Here is a 19,099-nt window from a genome sequence, read left to right on the forward strand (position 1 = left end):
CATCCATTTCCATTACACATCATACTACATCTACTCTCCAGCATGACCATGGTCAGACCCTGGACCCCATTATCACAAGGCAATGGTCTCTCAAAATCTCAAGTTTTGTACCTCCCACCCCTCATCAAGACTCCCTTAACTATCATCTCACCTTCTGTAAGGGTTATGGGATTTAAAGATCTTCCATGCCCCGTTGGACTTGCTGACGTAGCAGGAAGGGGCGGAGCAAGAGGAAGCGGAAGCCAAGCTAGTGTTCCTGCGGTGGCTGGCGGTGGTGGCAACGGCGGCGGCAGCAGCAGAGGCAGTGGCAACGCGAAGCCCTTTTTGAGTTAGGACTGCTAAGGACTTTCTGCTAAGGACTCCTGCTGAGGACTGCCAGGGGCCGGAGCTGCTGGGAGCGCGCTTCCAGGACGCTGGGTGGTTGCTGTGTGTGGGGAGAGGAGGACCTTTGCCTGAGGTAGCCTGTTCTGTTTTAAAGGCTTGAAAATGTAGGTGCTTTCTACTTTATCTACCTGTGCCAATATCATAACTACTCTGATGGCTTTCACTTTCTGGTTTTGGGACTCAGTCTTTTGGTATCTTCATAAATTTTCTAGTTTATTTCCTCATATGGCAAACATAACGTATTTTGTAATGGATAATTATATCAGCATATTTGCAATCTCTATAGGCATTGTGAATATGGCATTGCTGGTACACCTTCACCACACTGATACATTGACCTTTCCTTTACCCCTTCATTCACTTGTCTTCTGGGATACACTAAATTTCCTACTTCTTCTGAACTTCATGGTTAACAATGTGAATGTAGCCTTGTCACCACCTTTTGGCTTTCCATCATGTCTACCCAGTTGGATATCATCCCCATCTTCTATTTTTCCATTCCTGTGTCCAGATCAGAGTGCTGCTGGTGGAAGGGGCAGAATCCTAAGGATCTGGCTCACTACAAGTTCATCTGTTTAACTTCAGCTGGGACTTTGAGCATTTCTTTCCTTTGCCTCTTATTAATTTGCTAGTAAATTCCCCAAAGCAGCTGTCCCAGAGCTCTCCTAAACTCTTTCTTATTATTGTTTGTCCTTGATCCTGATGTCCAATGACATCAGGAAGATGATGCGTTGACTTGTAAGTGAATTGGATTTAAGTGAGGCAGGGCTGTACAAAGTCACCAGCCTCATTCTCTCCTCCAGAGCCATCTGGGTCCAGTGGCAAGATATAGATCAGGATAGCTGGAGATGGTCCTGGATACAGTGGGAGACCTTGGTCTTTTTAAGCTAAGGTCTTTCCCAGGTCTCAATTTGTCTGAGGCAATGCCCCTTCAGCGACTAAGCTTAGGTAAGAAATGAAGCAATAAATGGCCACTTTTACCTAGTTAAAAAAAAATCAATCTGGGAGGGGAAGACTCAGGGTTTTTTTTTACTAAAACAGAAACAATTGCTATTTATACACACTCATTCTGATCCATCAAACCCAAATAATGACTAAGTGAGGCTTGTGCTGGAACCTATTGTTGGCCAATCAATGAGGGACAGAGCAATTTGGGTTTAAGGTATGATCCTTAAAAAAAGGAAGGAAGGAAAGAAAGAAGGAAGGAAGGGAGGAAGGAAAAGAGGCAAGGAGGGAGGGAGGGAGGAACGGACCAGTTGGGTCCCCAGTGGGGCTGAACAACAACAACTGGTCCTAAACCCTCTATAACTCTCCAACTCATGTCTGGACTATTACAACAGTTTTCTCATTAGTTTCCCCACTTCAAGTATTTCCCCACACCAGTCCATCCTCCACTCAGCTATCAAATGTATTTTCCTTAAGTGTAGGTTTTACTATGTTACTCTCCTAAGTCAATAAACTCCAGTGACTTCCTATTATCTTCAGAATCAAATATAAAATCCTCTGTTTTATGTTTTAAAGCCTTTCAGAAGCTGGTTCCTTCCTTTCCAGTCTTCCCACAATTTACTCCTCTCCCTCTCCATCCCCCTCCCACACTGCAATCCAATGACACTTGTCTCCTTGCTGTTCCTCACATACACACTCCTAACCCTGGGCATTTTCATTGTCCATTCCCCAAGTCTGAAACTCTCCCTTCTAATCTCTGCCTCCTTGCCTCAAGTATCAGATAAATTCCTACTTTTTGCAAGAAGCACTTCTCAGTCCTCTTTAATCATAGTGCCTTGCCTCTGAGACTACCCCTACTTTATCCAGTTTATATCTCAATTGAACCTAGTTGCTTGCATTTTCTCCATTTGTTGTGAGTTCCTTTGAGAGCAGAGACTTAAAAAAAAACTTTCTTTTTATCCCTAGCACTAGTGCCTGGCATATAGTAGGCACTTAATAAATGCTTCTTGATTAACTTTCTTAGTTCTCAGTCCTATCCTTTGCCAAATCCCGAGGTTTCTATGAGTGTCTTCACCTTCTCTTTTCATTACCTCCATTGTTTTGCTCTTCTCTGATTTGTTTACCCCTTTCTTCAACACATATATCATAAATATTCCCCTAGCCTGAAAAACTTCATGCATTAGTTAATTTGTTCATTTTTCTACTTGAGTGGTCTATATCTTCCACCTCAGTTTCCCCATGCCTTCAATAACCCCTATGTTGATGCATTACAGAAGCAAATTCTTGACACAGATGTCTGAATGTGACAGATATTAAATACAGTTACATGTACTAGCAGTCACATTTCCCTATGCAAGGGAATGAAAGAGAAATAGCTGTCAAATACAGAGGACTAAGAAAACACAAATGTACTGAGTAGTCATACAGCTGAAAGAGGTTCATATTAGCTCTTCATCAAGACAGCAGTCAATCAAGATCAATGTCAGGGATACCCTGACATTGATGAGCTGATCTAGTCATTTGCCTCTGATCATGTGAGGTATGCTATTGAAATTTTGCTTCTTTCATGAAAGGCAGCGTGTTATGGTGGAATGAGCTTCAAATAAGGGGTCAGATTAATTACAGTTAGAGTCCTAGCTTGGCCATTTCCTAATCATATGACTTTGGGCAAGTCATTTTACCTTGCCAGGCCTCAGTTTCCTATTCTATAAAATGGGGATAATAATATTTGCACTATTTTCCTGTACTATATTCCTATTCATGGAATCACAGATCAAATGAAATAACATAGGTAAACTGCTTTGTAACCATAAAATACTATATAAAAGTAAAAAAAACTAAAAAAAAAATATATATATATAAAAAGTAAAAAACATTGTACTATCCTGGTGCAACTCCTATATCTTGAACTGTTCTCTAAGTTTCCTTCACTTTTTCTTTCTCCTCTTCCTACTTCCTAATGTTGGCTCTTTCTCTCTGTTTCATTCTCAAATATTTTCATGTGTAACCCCAGTCTTGAAGCCCACTGGTATAGGACCCTCTCCTTAGCAGTGGAAATGAGTGTAGGGGTAGAGTTAGCAAGAGTCACAGTCTCTTCAAGTCTTCTTTTAGCTTTCTTTGAGTTTGCTTCAGTCTCTTCAGACTTCAAGTACTTCTGGCATCAGCTAAGTCAGTGTTTGGGAGGCTCTGAAGCAAAGAGTAGGAGACTGACCACCAAACTGAAAGTCTATAGAACTGTTGTGCTGACCTTGTTGTTGTATGCCTGTGAAATAGGGACAGTCTACCAGTGCCATGCCAGGAAATTGAATAATTTCCACTTGAATTGTCTTAGGAAGATTCTGAAGATCACCTGACAGGGTAAGATGCAAGACACTGAGATCCTTTTCTTGAACTAAACTGCCAAGCATTCAAACTCTCCTGTGGAAAGCACAATTCTGATGGACTGCCTACAATGTTAGAATGCCAAACATATGCTTGCCTAAAAGGTTATTTTAAGGAGAACTCACACAGGGAAAATGCTCACATGGTGGTCAGAAGAAGCAATATGAAGACATTCTCAAGGGCTCTCTTAAGAACTCTGGAATTGATTGTGTGACATGGGAGACAATGGCACAGGTCCACTTAGCATGGAGTGCCCACATTAGAGAAGGTGCTGTGCTCTCTGAGCAAAGCAGAATTCAACTAGCTCAAAAGAAACACAAGATGCACAGATTCAGAGAATCCACCCCAAATGTTCCCATGAACTCTTTGTGCCTGACCTGTGGTAGAACATTCTGAGCTCGTACTGGTCTGATCAGCCACAGTTGGATGCATTGTAACTTGACTCTAAAATAGTGAAGTCATTTTGGTCCTCTTTGAGAACCAAGGGTAACAACCAAGAAGATGTAAGATATCACCCCTACTTTAGCTTGGTGAAGGAAAAGACTCTTGGAAGAAGCGATCAGAAGAAGTGAAGAGAGCAGACAGGAGACTAAAAAGACTGGAGCTCTCACCAACTCTTCCCCACCCCTCACAAAGGCTTGGAGCATTGATCTCCACCAATAAGGAGAGGGTGCTATATCAATGGGCCTGAGGATTGGAGATACATATATTTTCCACCATCACCTCTAGAATGTCTCTCACATCTATTTTGTCACAAATGCCAGTTCTCCATCTATAGCTGCCTGCTGAACATTTCCACTTAAAAATCCCATCATCACCTCACATTCAACAAGCCCAAAGATAAATTATCTTCATGCCTCTACCCATTTTCTCTCCCAACCTTGCCTGTATTTGTCAAGTAGAACAGTGAGTCTACAGGCATTTAAGGTTGTAACTATATGCCGAGTACTATACTAAGCACTGGAGATACAAATGTAATGGGGGAACTGGACAACTTGGGGTTCAGTCCTCAGAGAATGTGCAGGGGGAGCTCTACCTACTGTCAATTCACATGGGGGGCTTGGTGATTCTGATTCTGGAAGTGTGAGCTAATAAATAATAGAGGGGCCCTGCACAGATTCAGAGCATGTGCAGGCGTTCTGTGACTGTTTGCTGTCTATTTATAAAAAAAGCCTTCTGATATAGAATTGAGAGTGCATGGAAACATCTTCAAGAAAGAATCTTGAATTCTGTCTTCCCTGGTGGCCAATAAGGTAAGAACTTCCATCTTTAAGTGGGGAGGCGATATTGCATTTTCTGTTGTCATTTTCATTCTTTCCTGCCCTTAGATGAATGAGTATAGATGGAATGGACAGGACACAGGCTTGTGAACTTCAAAAGGTCAGAAAATTCCCCTTCAGAAGGCCAGAAAAGTAGGTCCAAGAACTACATTTACAAGTACTTGAACCCAAGAAGGAGCCAGACCTAAGGAGTGACTCACTTCAACTAGCCCACTAGTGAATTGACATCCTGGTGAAGAAACTGTGTCCTGTAAACAAGGGAGTAACTTGTCTATCAGTCATGCTCCACTCAGAAGTAAACTCAGTGATTAGGGTAAGATTTGTAAAGGCCACCTGAACTTTAAGCCCACTCTCCCCAGAGATGATGTGTTAGATACAGGGAATAATGTGTCCCTGGCTTATGAATGTGTTTGTAATTCTGTTGTTGCAATTTTTTTCTCAGCAAATATTCCTTTGTAAATGCTAATTGATGAAAAAAAAATAAAAAAAGCTAATTGATGTTAATTACTTATCAATGATATCAAGAAGATATCAATTTATCAAATTGATAATGGGGTGCTAATATCAATGATGGGTGCCTGGTATGGGGCAGGGAAAACCTATTGGAATGAGTGTGAACTTATGGTAGACCTCTCCTATCCTTTAGAAACACCCCCTAAATCATCATAGGAGATATGTAGTCAGCCATGTTATGGGGCCCAAATCTGCTAGTGCAGGTGTGAATTGGAAGAGTAAGTCCATAATCTCAGTACAGAAATGGGAGTTTACAGCATAGACTGTCATAGCTGCCATAGTCAAGCACTTAGGATTCAATCTACTAGTATTTATGTAGATTGGGAGAGTAAGTCGACTTTTTACTTTTAACAAAAAGGCTCATTTCCTTCCCTTAATAAGAGTTTCACCTTCTAATGGAGGAGAAACCATATAAATTATGTTTTCATATATCATGTTTATCATATAAATGATATATTCTGAAAAAAAGGAAAATAATCTCAGAAGGAAGACAGTGGGGAGAAAGGAAAGGAGAGCTGGAGGGAAAGAGATTGGGAAAGGCCTTCCACAGAAGTGAGGATTTCAGTTGAGCCTTGAAAGAGGACAGAGAAGCAAAATGGCAGAAGTGAGGAAGAAGAGTATTCTAGGTATGGTGGGCAGCCATTGCAAAGGCATGAAGTAGGGAGATGGAGCACCGTGCCATTTTCACTCCACAGAAACACCTAGTAGTTTGTAAAGGCAAGCAAAGAAGAACTTAGCACCTTGTTTCAGCTACTTAAGTATTTAGCACCTTGTTTGAGACCCTTGTGATTTAAAGGTGGGAGGAACTTGATGCAACAGGAGGGAGAACCACCATATATAAGGAGGAGCACAGCTGGGACTGAGAAGGGGAATGGTTGTGGAGGCCAGGAACTCTGTTTGTCTGTTCTGTTGTGTTTGTGATACTTTGTACGGAAACCCTGGGACCTACTGAAAGCCCTGAAAGAGTATTTTCTTGTCTGTTTACAGAAGTCCTGGAGGAGGGTTTCAGAGGCCCTGGGACTATACTGACAATTTGTATTGAGTTCTCAGACCTTGTTTGTGGGTCTGTGTGGATTTCACAGGCAGATAGTGAATTGATGATGGCGCCAGAAATGTGTATGAATGTTCTTTTGGCTCTGTTGTCTTCCCAGAAACAGAAACAGTGAAGGAGTTGAGGTGGACTGAACACTGTGAGCTTCAGTATGGAATGGGAACTGGATGAGGGGCTGGATGAGGAGCTGAGAGCTGCCTGCCTGTGAACCCAGAGAGCTGGACCCATGGAAGAAGAACCATGGAATTTGAGAGTCAGCCTCAAGCCAAGATAAAAAGACCTCTCCTTGGGTACTTAGGGCTGACTGACAAGATCACGATTTACTGTGATTTAGGGGTGGGAGAACTTTGTACTTTGTACCTTGTTCCCCTTAAGGATGATTGGAAACTAATCTCCAGTCAAGAAGAAAGAAGACTTTTTGACTGAGAGATTAAGACAAAATGATCTAGGGGTGGGAAAACTTAGGCCTTTGTACTTTGTGTCCTTTAAGGAGGATTGCTCCTTAAGGATGATTGGGTTAAGGACTTACTGAATGACATCCTTTGTTTAAAACTATGTGGTCACTTTAAGTAAAAACCACATGGCCACTTTAGTGATAAGTTGTTATATCATATCATTGTGAATGCTATACTTTGGTTTCTGTGAATGTTTTGCTTTAGTTTACTGCTGAATAAATAGAGAGTTCAATATACTATGTGATCAGAACCTTAGAGCTATTCACAGCAGCAGTCCTCTGGAAAGCTGCTTGTGCTGGACTTTACATTGTTTAAATTGAAAATTTAAACATATATCCTCCATATATCTAGAATATGTTTTTTTAACTTTGATTTTACTTTCTCCACTTAAGGAGTTGCTGTTCTAAATTCTTTTTTTTTAACCATTACTTTTAAGCAAAATTTCCTGATTATTGCTATATGCATTTAGTGTATACTACATCAACAATAATTTTATTTTTTTTTGATAGCTTGAGTTTAAAAGTTAAATTTAGTCCAACACTGAGTACTTTTGAAGAAGACCATTGGAATTTTCTTTTAATTTTGTATTTTGATGGATTTTTAAATCTTAATTTTGATTCACAATTTCCTTTTTAAACTACATGTTTATTTTCTATTTTGATAGTTTGTTATCCATGTCACTCAAGTTTTCATTTGAATTTTCTTTTTTTTGTTGTTTTGAATGATATTTTAAAAAATTTCTTTTTGCTACAAACATACATTTGTAGCAAAAGGAAAACAAAGTCAAACAAAACAAATTTCTGCATTGTCCATGCCCAAAGGAGAAAAAATAGGTCTTAATCTACACTCTAAATCCATTATCTATCCATCAGGAGGCAAGTAAGATGTTTTATCATGAGTACTCTGGAATACCAATCAGTCATTGATCAGAGCTCCCAAGTCTTCCAAAGTTGTTCGTCTTTACATTATCATTATTGTATAAACTGCTAACTAGTTTTGTTCACCTCATTCTGCATCAGTTCATATAAGTCTTCCCAGATCTCCTCTCTGAAACCTTACCCTGCATCATTTCTTACAGCACAACAGCATTTCATAATATTCATATGTCATACTTATTCAGATATTTCTTAATTGATGGGCAAACTCTCAGTTTCCATATCTTTGTCACTGCAAAAAAAAATTAAAAGTTACAATATGTACATGCTTAGAATTTGTTTTGCTTTGAACTACTCCCTCTTTTAATCTACCATCACTCCCATTACCCCATTGAATGAAAAGTATTTCTGTACCCAACTATATGTTCTTAGATTTATTCAAGAGAGTCAAGTACAAGCCCTTTCCATCACTCCTTCCTCTTCATTGTAGTTTTCTATTTCCATACCTTAATTATGTGAGATAATTACCCCCCATAGTTCCTCTCCTTTCCCACAGTGTATTCTCTTCCCCTCCATTTCCATTCTTCTCTTAAGATCATTAAAACAGAACCATTTCCAAGCCCTCTAATTAGACTCCTTCTATGACCCCAAAGGATGATAAGGTTTTGGTAGGACACACGGATCATCTCCTGATATTTGAATGTAAACAGTTAATCTCTGCTTAGTTCCTTATGATTGTTTACCTTTTCTCTTAATTCCCATGTTTCTATTTCAAAATTTCTATGAAGTTCTGGTCTCTTCATCAGAAATTCTTGGAAGAACTATGTTTCATTAAAGATCCATCTCTGCTCTGTATTGTAATCAGCTTTGCTGGATAAGTTATTTTTGATTGGTTGTAAGCCCCTGTCCTTTGCTTTCTGAAATATTGTATCCCAAGCTTTCTAATCCTTTATTGTGGTGGCTAATTAAATCATGTGTGATCATTATTATGGTTCCTTGGTATTTGAGCAATGCTTACAATATTTTTTCTTTGACCTACAAGTTCTGGTTTGGGGCTACAGTTTTCTTCTTTCTTTCAGGAGGTGACCAGTAAAATTCTTTCTATTTTTGCCTTATCCTCTGGTTCTAAGAGATCTGGGTAGTGTTATGATTTCTTGAAATGTGATGTCCAGACACTTTATTTTATCACAACTTTCAGGTAGTTCAATGATTCTTAAGTTAGTTTTCTTCAATATGTTTTCTAAGTCAGTTGTTTTTGCTATGAGATACATTACATTTCTTTTTCTTTTTTTTTTTTTTTTGGAGGGCAATTGGAGTTAAGTGATTTGCCCAAGGTCACATGGCTAGTTTTTGTGTTAAGTGTCTGAGGCTGGATTTGAACTCAGGTCCTCCTGACTCCAGGGCCCATGCTCTATTCACTGCACCATCTAGCCACCCCAATATATTACATTTCCACCCCAAACCCTCCTTTTTCAATGCATAGAGCTCTGGGGTTGGAGTAAGGAAAACTTGAGTTCAACCAACTGCAGACACTTATTATGTGAGCAATGCTGGGCAAGTAACTTTCCCTCTATCTTCTTCAGTTTCTTCATCTATAAAATAGGGATAATAAATAATACCTACCTCCCACGATTGTTGTGAGTATAAAAATAAGATATTTGTAATATAGGTGGCACAGTGGATAGACTGCCAGGTCTGGAGTTGGGAAGACTCATCTTACGGAGTTCAAATCTGGTTTCAGATACTAGCTATATGACCCCAGACAAGTCACTTAACCCTGTTGGCCTCAGTTTCCCTATCTTTAAGATGAGTTGGAGAAGGAAATGGAAAACCACTCTAATTGTCTTTGCCAAGAAAACCCCAAATGGGATTATGAAGAATCAGACATGACTGAAGAAACTCAACAACAACAACAACTACATAGCATGCAATGCCTGGCACATGGCAGGTGCTTAACAAATATGTTTCATTCCTCACTTTAATATTTTTGTTTTCTTGTGGAGTCATTATCTTCTGCTTGTTTCATTCTAATTTTCAGAGTCTATTGCTAAAGTAGGGTTTTATAACTCTTGTGTCAAGATGTTATTTCCATTTCCAATACTTTCTTTCATAGTTCTGATTGTTTCCATTTTTTCCTCTAGTGCTCACATTTAATTTGTTTTTACAAAAATGTTCTAGCTGAATTTGTTGCCAAGCTGTGTTTTTCTTTGATGCTTTTCTTGTAGATGTTTTAGAGCCTTTTCTTCTGGGTTTGTGTCATGAGTGTTCCTGTCACCATAACATCTTTTTATGATAGGATTCTTTTTTTGGTTTGCTAATTCTTCCATATTACTTCCTGTCTTCAGACTTTGTTAAGGTGGGCACTATGCACTTCTGGAGACAATGAGTATCTGGGCTGAGCTTGTGTCCTCTAGGGTCCTGCTGCTTCTTTCTTGGGGTACTGAATGTTGCCTTGCCTTATTTCAAGATCTCAGGGACAGCTCTAGCTGAGGACAGCTTTCAGTTATCTCAAAGTGGTCTGATCCAAGGCAAAGTCTGATTGGTGCCTTTTTGTTTTAGCTCTGCAAATTCCTGACCTGGGTTTGTGTCTGAGCAACAGGCTTGTGGTCTTGTCCCTGGGTAGAGTTCCAATCACTATCAGCCACTATCAGCCAACTGGAAAGTTCTGTAGGTTCAGGGGGACAAACCTGTAAGCTCCCCTTTTGTTTGGGATCCCTAGCCTAGTTATTCTGCTGCAGACTTCAGATTGCAATGGAGACTGGAACTGAGAACCCTCTCCACTGCACTGGTTACACTCTCTTCCCTTGCTTATCCTGATTCCCTGGGAAATTTGTTGAACTCAATGCTATCCTCTATCTACTTGAGTTCCTAGACCTCTATGTCCTTTTGCCAATCATTCCTTGTCATCCGCAAACTTGGATTCTTCCCATCATCTGCCTCCTTCACTCCTTTTTACTTGCTGCTGAACATGGCTGGCAAAAATCATGAAACTGTCCCACAGGGGTCATATCTGAACCTGCATGTCTTATTCTGTTTTTTGTTTTTTTAAAGCAATCGGGGTTAAGTAACTTGCTCAAGGTTACACGGCCAGTTATTTCTGGGTGTGGTGCTAAGTATCTGCGCCTGGATTTGATCCCCAGGTCATCCTGACACTGGAGCCAGTGCTCTTACTCGCTGAGCCACCTGGCCGCCCCCTGAATGTCTTATTCTGAATCTTAAATTGATTACTTCAATGTGGACGAGTTTTAGTGATGACTGGTTTATACTCTAGAGCTATTATTTAGTCTTTGGATTGATATGAGTTCCAAAGTATTTCTAAATGCTTTAAAGTTGTTTGTCTTGACAATTTTATTATTGTGTCTCTGTTTTTTTTCATTTCACTCCAAATCAATCCATACAAGTTTTCACCAGTTTCTCTTACAGCACAACATTCCAATTTGTTCAGTTATTGCCCAATTAATGAGCACCCCTTTAGTTTAAGTTCTTTCCTACAACATAAAGAATTTACCTTAACTTTTATTTTTAAGAAATTAAACTCTGAACTTAAGAAACATCAAATAAAATTAGCATTTCAATGTATATGGAACAAAAAAAGAGATTGCACATGAAATGGTAAATATGTTAAGCAACTTGATTTTCTTTTAAGTTCAACACAACTTTCAAAGTTGTCCAGCTTGTTTGTGATTCCTTTTGGTCTTCCTTCTATATGCTTTGATGACCCTCTTTTCTTTCTTTTCATTTTCTTACCTACCCAGACTCTCCAGTTGAAAAAAGGAAAAAGAAAACCTTATAACAAGTATGCAAAGTCAAGTCACAAAATCCCCACATTAGCCACATCTGGAACTATGTCTTATGCTGTATCTTGAAGCAATTACCAGGTGGTCAAGGGGTGGGTAGAATCTTTCTTTATTGATCCTCTGGATGGTTATTACATTGATCAGAGCTCAAGCCTTTCAGAGTTGTTTTTCTCTATAATACCAATGATATCATTCTTCTCCTGGTTCTGCTCACTACACTTAGCAGTTCATATGAGTCTTTCCAGGCTCCTCTGAACCGCCCCCTCCCTTCATTATTCATATACCATCCATTCCCTAATTGATGGGCATCCTCCCTTCCCCTTAGTTCCCAGTTCATTGCTATAACAAAAAGGTTTAGCTTAACTTTTAAAAGGCCAACTTCCATGAGAATACCAAATGCTCTTAAAAAAAGAAGAAAAAAGAGTGGGAATCAACAATCTTCAGCATGTTATCAATAGGCCAAGCATTCAGGTCAAGGAGACTCCACACCTCATCTTGGAGAGAGCATTAATATCAATACAGTCTCAAATTTGAAATAAATAAGGAAGTTTACCCCCTCATATAGATATCTAGTGTGCCAGATCAAAGGCTTCATCCTTTAACCTTGATCCAGCTCCTCCAGGACACAAGAAGTCAATAAGAAAAATAATTTTTACTAGAGATGCTAATGCAAAGTGGCAAATTCATCCTCAGAGAAATCACTGAGCCCAATGGGATTAAGCTAGTGATAGGAATATGGCTCTAGAAACATACACTTTCTTCTTAAAAACAAAATTGATGGAAATTGGACAATGTGTATTTTAAAAGATATACTCACAGGACAAAATCCAGGAACCCACAGGCAAAAACATAGTAGAAAACATTTGAGTGAAGATAAAATAGAGGAAGAAACCAAAGCAATGTCATTTGAGTACAATAAAAACCACTGGGACAGGAGGAATTTGATAAGTACCTCAGGAACCAAATCACACACAAGGCAGGAAGGCATGGGAGAAGGGCCTTTAGTTATCCAAACATGTACTGAAAAGTGTCTAGGCCCCAAAGTCGAACAGATGAAAAATTTATTGATTTGTTTTAAAGGACAATTTCACTCTACAACAGATGAAGAAAGTTATACTGGGGCTGAATTTTACCCTAGAGATTATCCAGTAGGCGATGTTCAGAGTAGAGTTTCTATCTCTGGTTTTGGTCAACAACATGGGAGCTTTCCAGTCCAGCCTGCTTCCCTCCATGGTACCCCTACCCCCCTCCACACACACATATAAGCAAAGAGTTTGCATTTTGCAATGACAAAGAGTCCCTTTATTGGCTACAAAGGCAGAAGAGCTGGGAACTCAGAGTTTGTGGAAAAGGGAGCAAATACTTTTTTCCTTTACAACTTCAAATTATATCAGGATTGTTTTGAGTTGCTTCCCAAGAAAGATTTTCCTGCCTGTTAGACTACTCTTTCTCAGTCTCCTTTGCTGGATCTGTGTCCAGATCATATCTCCTAACTATAGGTGTTTGGTTCTGTTCCAGGTCTTCTTCTCTTCTCCCTCTATATTATTTCACTTAGTAATCTCATCAGCTTCCATGCTTTCAACTATCTATACTGAAGATTCTCAGATCTTTTTATCCAGTCCTCTCTTCTAACCTCCAGATTCACATCTCTAACTGCCTACATGTCCCATAGACACCTTAGACCCAAAACGGAACTCAGTATCTTTCCCCTAAAATAGTCCCTCACCTTTCTGAATTTCCCTGTTGCTGTTAAGAGTACTGCTATCTTCCCAACTCCCCTGGATGGCAACCTAAATGTCATCTTTTTCTCTTCAGTCTCTCTGTTCCTCATATCCAATCTGTTGCTAAGGCCTATTCATTTCGCCTTTGTAACATTTCTTATATACACTCCCTTGTCTCCTCTGACACTGCCACATAACTGGTACAGGCTCCTATCACCTACACCTGGACTCCTGAATAGCCTTCTAATTGGCCTTCCTAACTCAAACCTCTCCCCTCTCTAATTTATCCTCCACTGAATTGTAAAATCAGTCTTTCTCAAATGCAGATCTGACCATGTCATACCACTCCCCACTCCGTTCAAGAAATTCATTATCACCTCTAGAATAAAATATAAAATCCTCTGTCATTCAAAGCTTTTCACAACCTGGCCCCTTCCTACCTTTCCAGTCTTCTTACACCTTACACCCCTTCCATTTAACATGATCTGGTGACACTGACCTCCTTTTTATTTTTTACATACATCAATCCACCTCCAGATTCTGGGTATTTTCATGGGCTGTTCCCTATACTTTGAATTCTTTCACTCCTTATTGTTGACTTCAAACTTCCCTGGCTTCCTCCAAGTCCCAGCTAAAATCCTATCTTTTAGGAGAAGTTGCTTCTCAATTCACCTTAATGTTAGTGTCTTCCTTTTATTATCTCCAAGATGTCCTGTATATATTTTGCTTGTATATACTTGTTTGCATGTCATCTCCCCATTAAACTATGAGCTTGGGGCGGCGAGGTGGCACATCGAATAGAGCACCAGCCCTGGAGTCAGGAGGACCTGAGTTCAAATCTGGCCTCAGACACTTGACACCTAACTAGCTGTGTGACCTTGGCAAGTCACTTAACCCCAATTACCTTGCCTTCCCCCCTTCAGAAAAACAAAACAAAGAAAACAAAAAACTATGAGTTCCTTAAGAAAAGAATGTATTTTACCTTTCTTTGAATCCCCAGTGCTTAGCATAGTGCCAGGCACATAGTGAAAGCTTGATACATGCTTACTGAGTGAATTATCATCTCCCACTTTCTGACCTTCACAAAGCAATGATCCCAAGACTTCTTAAACTCATGATCTGAATAGGGACTAAGGTAAAACCTGAGCTTAGGGTTGGGCTGCCTCTTTGGTGTTTGCTCTTTCCTCATTTTGGGTAAATTAATACATATCCTGCGAAGAGAGTGTCCAGGTTTGAAAGCAATCTTGCGAGTTTTAAGTAGTCTGGATGTCCTTTTGGGTTGGAGCCAGAAGTCAAGGGATGAGGAGTCCCATCCTGGAGAGGTCAACCGCCAACAAGAGACTTGCCCAAGTCTGGCCAATTGATATGCTCCTAGAGTGGTGTGGACAGTGAAGAGCTGAAGTAAAATGTAAAATGTCTAATAGTTAATCCTACAAACTGCCTGGAGCTATAATGAGGTTTAGCTTTCACCTTCCTTGCAGAATGTAACAATAGAATTAGAGACCAGGAGTTGGAAGGGACCTTGGAGGATACCTAGGCCACACCTGATTTTACATTTGAAACTTCTCTGGGACCCAGAGAAGTTTAAATGACCTGCATGTGACCACAAATGTAAGAGGTGGCAGAGGTACATGGAGGCAGATTTTGAATCTGGTTTGGTGGCTTTGATGCCATGGGTCTTTTCACTGTCCCATGCAGTAGGTGTGAATTATGAGTGACTGTATCCTGTTTATGTCATTCTTTTAATGTGCAATGAGTGTTTCTTTGTATTTAGTTACCTGGAGACTTCCAGCCAAAATGGGCGCTTGAATGGGCTGCATTCTGCCCAGCTACCATATTCCACCTGAAATTCAGACCAAATAATGATCAAGAAATCTAAAGAGTAACTATAGTAAGTGACTACTTCCACCCCTGAACTGCACAAAAAGTCAACCAAAAACCCAAGGACAATAGAGAAGGCATCTGCCAGTAAAGCGAATACTAGCATAGATAAGCCCACAGTCTCCCAGGTGAGATAGAGACAGCTGCAGAATTCAAGACTGTATCTGATGGCAGCAAGAATGGAGGCCACCCACCGAAGCCTCATGGAGGTCAAAAAGCCTCAGAGTGCATCCTTGGAAATCCCCGGGGACTTCAGCAACAAGAGCAGTGCTCAGACCAGGACATCCCAGACACAGGCGCTCCAAGGCCACTCAGTTCTGAAACACCACAGAAGGCCCAGAAGATCTAGTGATCTTAACCTCAAAGATCAAGGGATAGGGGAGGGCTAACCCCCAAAGGTGGTGATCTGGGTCAGGAAGAAGGAGGGCCAACCACAAAGAGTGAAGAAAGAACCAGAACCTGGACCTGGCACAACGCCAATTTAGGAACTAAAGATGGAAAAATGAGTAAACCAAAGAAAACATAGCAGGAAGCTCTGGAGGAAAGAATTAGAAGAAGAATTCACTGAAGTTCAAAGCCTTTCATAATCTAACCACTTGTGTCCCTTTAGGTCCTCAAGTGTGGTCCTTCCACAGAATCCAAGGGCTGTACTTGAGGACCTAGAGGGCCACATGTGGCCTTGAGGTCGCAGGTTCCCCACCTTTGAGGATTCTAGCATCCCCACTCCCTATCTGTCTAGTTTCTTATGCTTTACAATTCCCCATGTATTCTTTGATCACTTTGAGTAATGCTGGCCTCCTCGCTGTTCCTCAGACAAAATATACCATCTCTAGGTTCTAGGCATTTTCTCTAGTCTATAGTAGACATTTCCCCTTGTCTAGAATGCTCTCTTCATCTCTGCCTCCTATCTTCCTTGGTTTCCTTCAAATCCCAAATTCTATAGGAAGCCTTTCCCAATCCCCCTTAATCCCATTGCCTTCTTTCTGTTGGTTATTTCAAATTTATAACTTATTTCCACAAAGTTGTTTGCATGCTGTACACCCCACTAGACTGTAAACTCATCCAGAATAGGGACTGTTGTTTGCCTTTTTTTTAATGCCCAACATTTAGCATGGTGTCTGGTGCAAAGTATGTGCTTAATAAATGCTAATTGTCTGACTGATAGAATAAATAGGTTGGAATAGAAAATTGTAAACCTTACCCAGGTAACAGACTTCCAGAAAACTAGAATAGACTAAACTGGAATCAATATCTCCTTGAATCAGTAAGAAATATTAGAACAAAATTAAGACTGAAAAAAAAAAAAGATATCTGATGTATTTAAAAAAATGATCTAGAGGGGGTGGAGGCAAGATGGTGGTGTAGAAGTAGGAAAATTCTGTGAGCTCCCCCCATAAGCACCTCAAATACCTATAAAATATGACTCTAAACAAACATTAGAGCTATAGAACCCACAAAGGAACACAGAGAAACAGATCTCCCACGGAAGGCAGCCTGGCAGGCCTAGAGAAAGGGTCCATCACAGCATGCTGGGAGCCAAGCCCAGCCCTGCGTGAGCCCGTGGTGTTAGCCCCAGGGCAGCCCCGACCAGCAATGATTGGAGCAGACTTCATGAGAGTGGATCACCAGCAGCTGTGGTGGTTTCCAGACTTATCAACCCATAAATGCCAAAGACAAAGTGAGAGGTCAGTGTGGAACGCTGTTGGAATGGGAGGAGGGAATGGAATAGCATGGTCCAGCCCCTGCCCCTGGAACAAGAAGTGAGAGAGGCATGGTGGTGGCTATGCCACTGCTACATGGCTGCTTCAGAGCTCCTGGCCTGCAGACTGTAGGGGGCCAAGCAACCCTACAGAAGGTAATCGCTCTTGCTTTAACCTGCTTGGATCTGGATTGCTGTCTAGGGTGGAGGTCCTGGGGTGTGTGGCCAGTGAGCATGTGGAGGCTTCAGAGAGGGCACCCAACTAATAGCTCCAGCAGCTGCAAAAACCACAGCGATTTGGAACAAAGCTCTCCTCTCTGGAAGCAGAGTTCTACTGTGGCAAAGAGCTCAGAAGTCAAGTAATTGACTGGCAACATGAGCAAGTAAAGGAAGCAAAGCAAGCACAGCAATGAAACCTTAGATTCCTTTTTTGGGGACAAAAAGGATCAAAGCACAGAATGGGAGGAAGACAATGAAATCAGAACTGCTGCATCAAAAGCAAAACAACTTAAAAAATAGACTAACTCAAATGGCAAAAGAGGCCCAAAAAGCCAATGAGGAGAAGAATGCCTTAAAAAGCCAATTTGCCAGATGGAAAAAGAATCTCAAAAGCTCACAGGAGAGAATCATTCCTTCAGAACTAGATTGAAGCATATGGAAGCTAGTGACTTTATGAGAAAATCAAGATACTATTAAACGGATCCAAACAAATGAAAAAATAGAAGGCAATATGAAATATCTCATTGGAAAAACCACTGACCTGGAAAATAGATCCAGGAGAGATAATCAATAAATTATTATTGGGCTGCCTGAAAGCCATGATAAAAAAAAGAACATAGAAATCATCCTTCAAGAAATTCTCAAGGAAAATTGCCCTGATATTTTAAAACCAGAAGGCAAAGTAGAAATTGAAAGAAATCACTGATCACCACTTGAAAAAGAAAACTCCTAGGAATATTATAGCCAAGTTCTGGAGTTCCCAGGTCAAGGAGAAAATATTATAAGCAGCCAAGAAGAAACAATTTGAATATTGTGGAAACACAATCAGGATAACTTTAGATCTGGCAGCTTCTACATTAAGGGATCGATGGGCTTGGAATATGATATTATGGAGGGCAGAGGAGCTGGGATTAAAACAAAGAATCACCTATTCAGCGAAACTGAGTATAATGTTTGTAGCAGCAAGTACCCCAGCATCCCCAGGGTAGCTGTCAGCACAGGTTCTTAGATCTGTTTCTAAAGGAAAGCAACTCAAAATGGGTTAACAATCTTGCAGTATAATTTACCTAGTTCAGGGGGAAAAGTCAGCACTCCAAACTTCAGAGTATACAGACAGTTTACAAGCAGAAGTTACAAGAAGACAGAGAAACATTTCAGCAGACAGGCCTCCAACTGTCTGACCATTACATCCATACCTAGTCACAGTTACCAGAGAGGGAAGCATCAACATCTGGGTTTTCAAAGCTGGTGGGACTCAACTGTTGTCCAGAGTCTCGTCTAGTCAAATCACACAACACTTCTCAAAGTGAGCCCCAAAACAAAGCCTCACATCAGGGTTTATATAGCCTTCTCCTGCCTCAGAGAATGTAATAACCCTCTTGACCCACTACCCAATCAAAAAGCATTCCCCAAAACCAAGCCTCCCTCCACCTAGGGGCAGGGAAGGTCTTAAATTCCCATTCCCATAACAATGTTTCAGAGGAAAATATGGTCATTCAATGAAATAGAGGACTTTCAAGCATTCTTGATGAAAAAAAACAGTTGAATAGAAAATCTGACATTCAAATACAAGAAGCAAGAGAAGCATGAGAAGATAAATAGGGAAAAGAAATCATAAGGAACTTATCAAAGTTGAACTATTTACCTTCCTACATGGAAAAACAATAATTGTAACTTATGAAACCTTTCTCAGTATGAGAATAGTGGTATATATATGTGTGTGTGTGTGTGTGTGTGTGTGTGTGTGTGTATAGGAGGTTATATGTGTCTACGAATACATATGTGAATGTGTGTATATATGTGTACATGTATACATACACAGAGGGCACAGGATCAGTTGAATAGGAAGGGATGATATCTAAAAAAATAAAATTAAGAAGTGAGAGAGGAATATAAT

The 19,099-nt window shown here is 40.3% G+C and overlaps 1 long non-coding RNA gene across 1 annotated transcript; it reads left to right on the top strand.

Moving 5' to 3' along the window:
* Window positions 1-237: 237 nt before the first annotated feature.
* LOC138156976 (uncharacterized) lies at window positions 238-8,209 on the top strand. Its single transcript, XR_011167254.1, has 3 exons — window positions 238-457; window positions 3,662-5,304; window positions 6,656-8,209. It is a non-coding gene; the product is annotated as an uncharacterized lncRNA (long non-coding RNA).
* The last annotated feature ends 10,890 nt before the right edge of the window (window positions 8,210-19,099 follow it).

Source organism: Petaurus breviceps, unplaced genomic scaffold, assembly GCF_028583685.1.
Source record: "Petaurus breviceps papuanus isolate PSGF00001 unplaced genomic scaffold, PetGlider_PUasm1.0 164, whole genome shotgun sequence".
NCBI classification, from domain to species: Eukaryota; Metazoa; Chordata; class Mammalia; order Diprotodontia; family Petauridae; genus Petaurus; species Petaurus breviceps.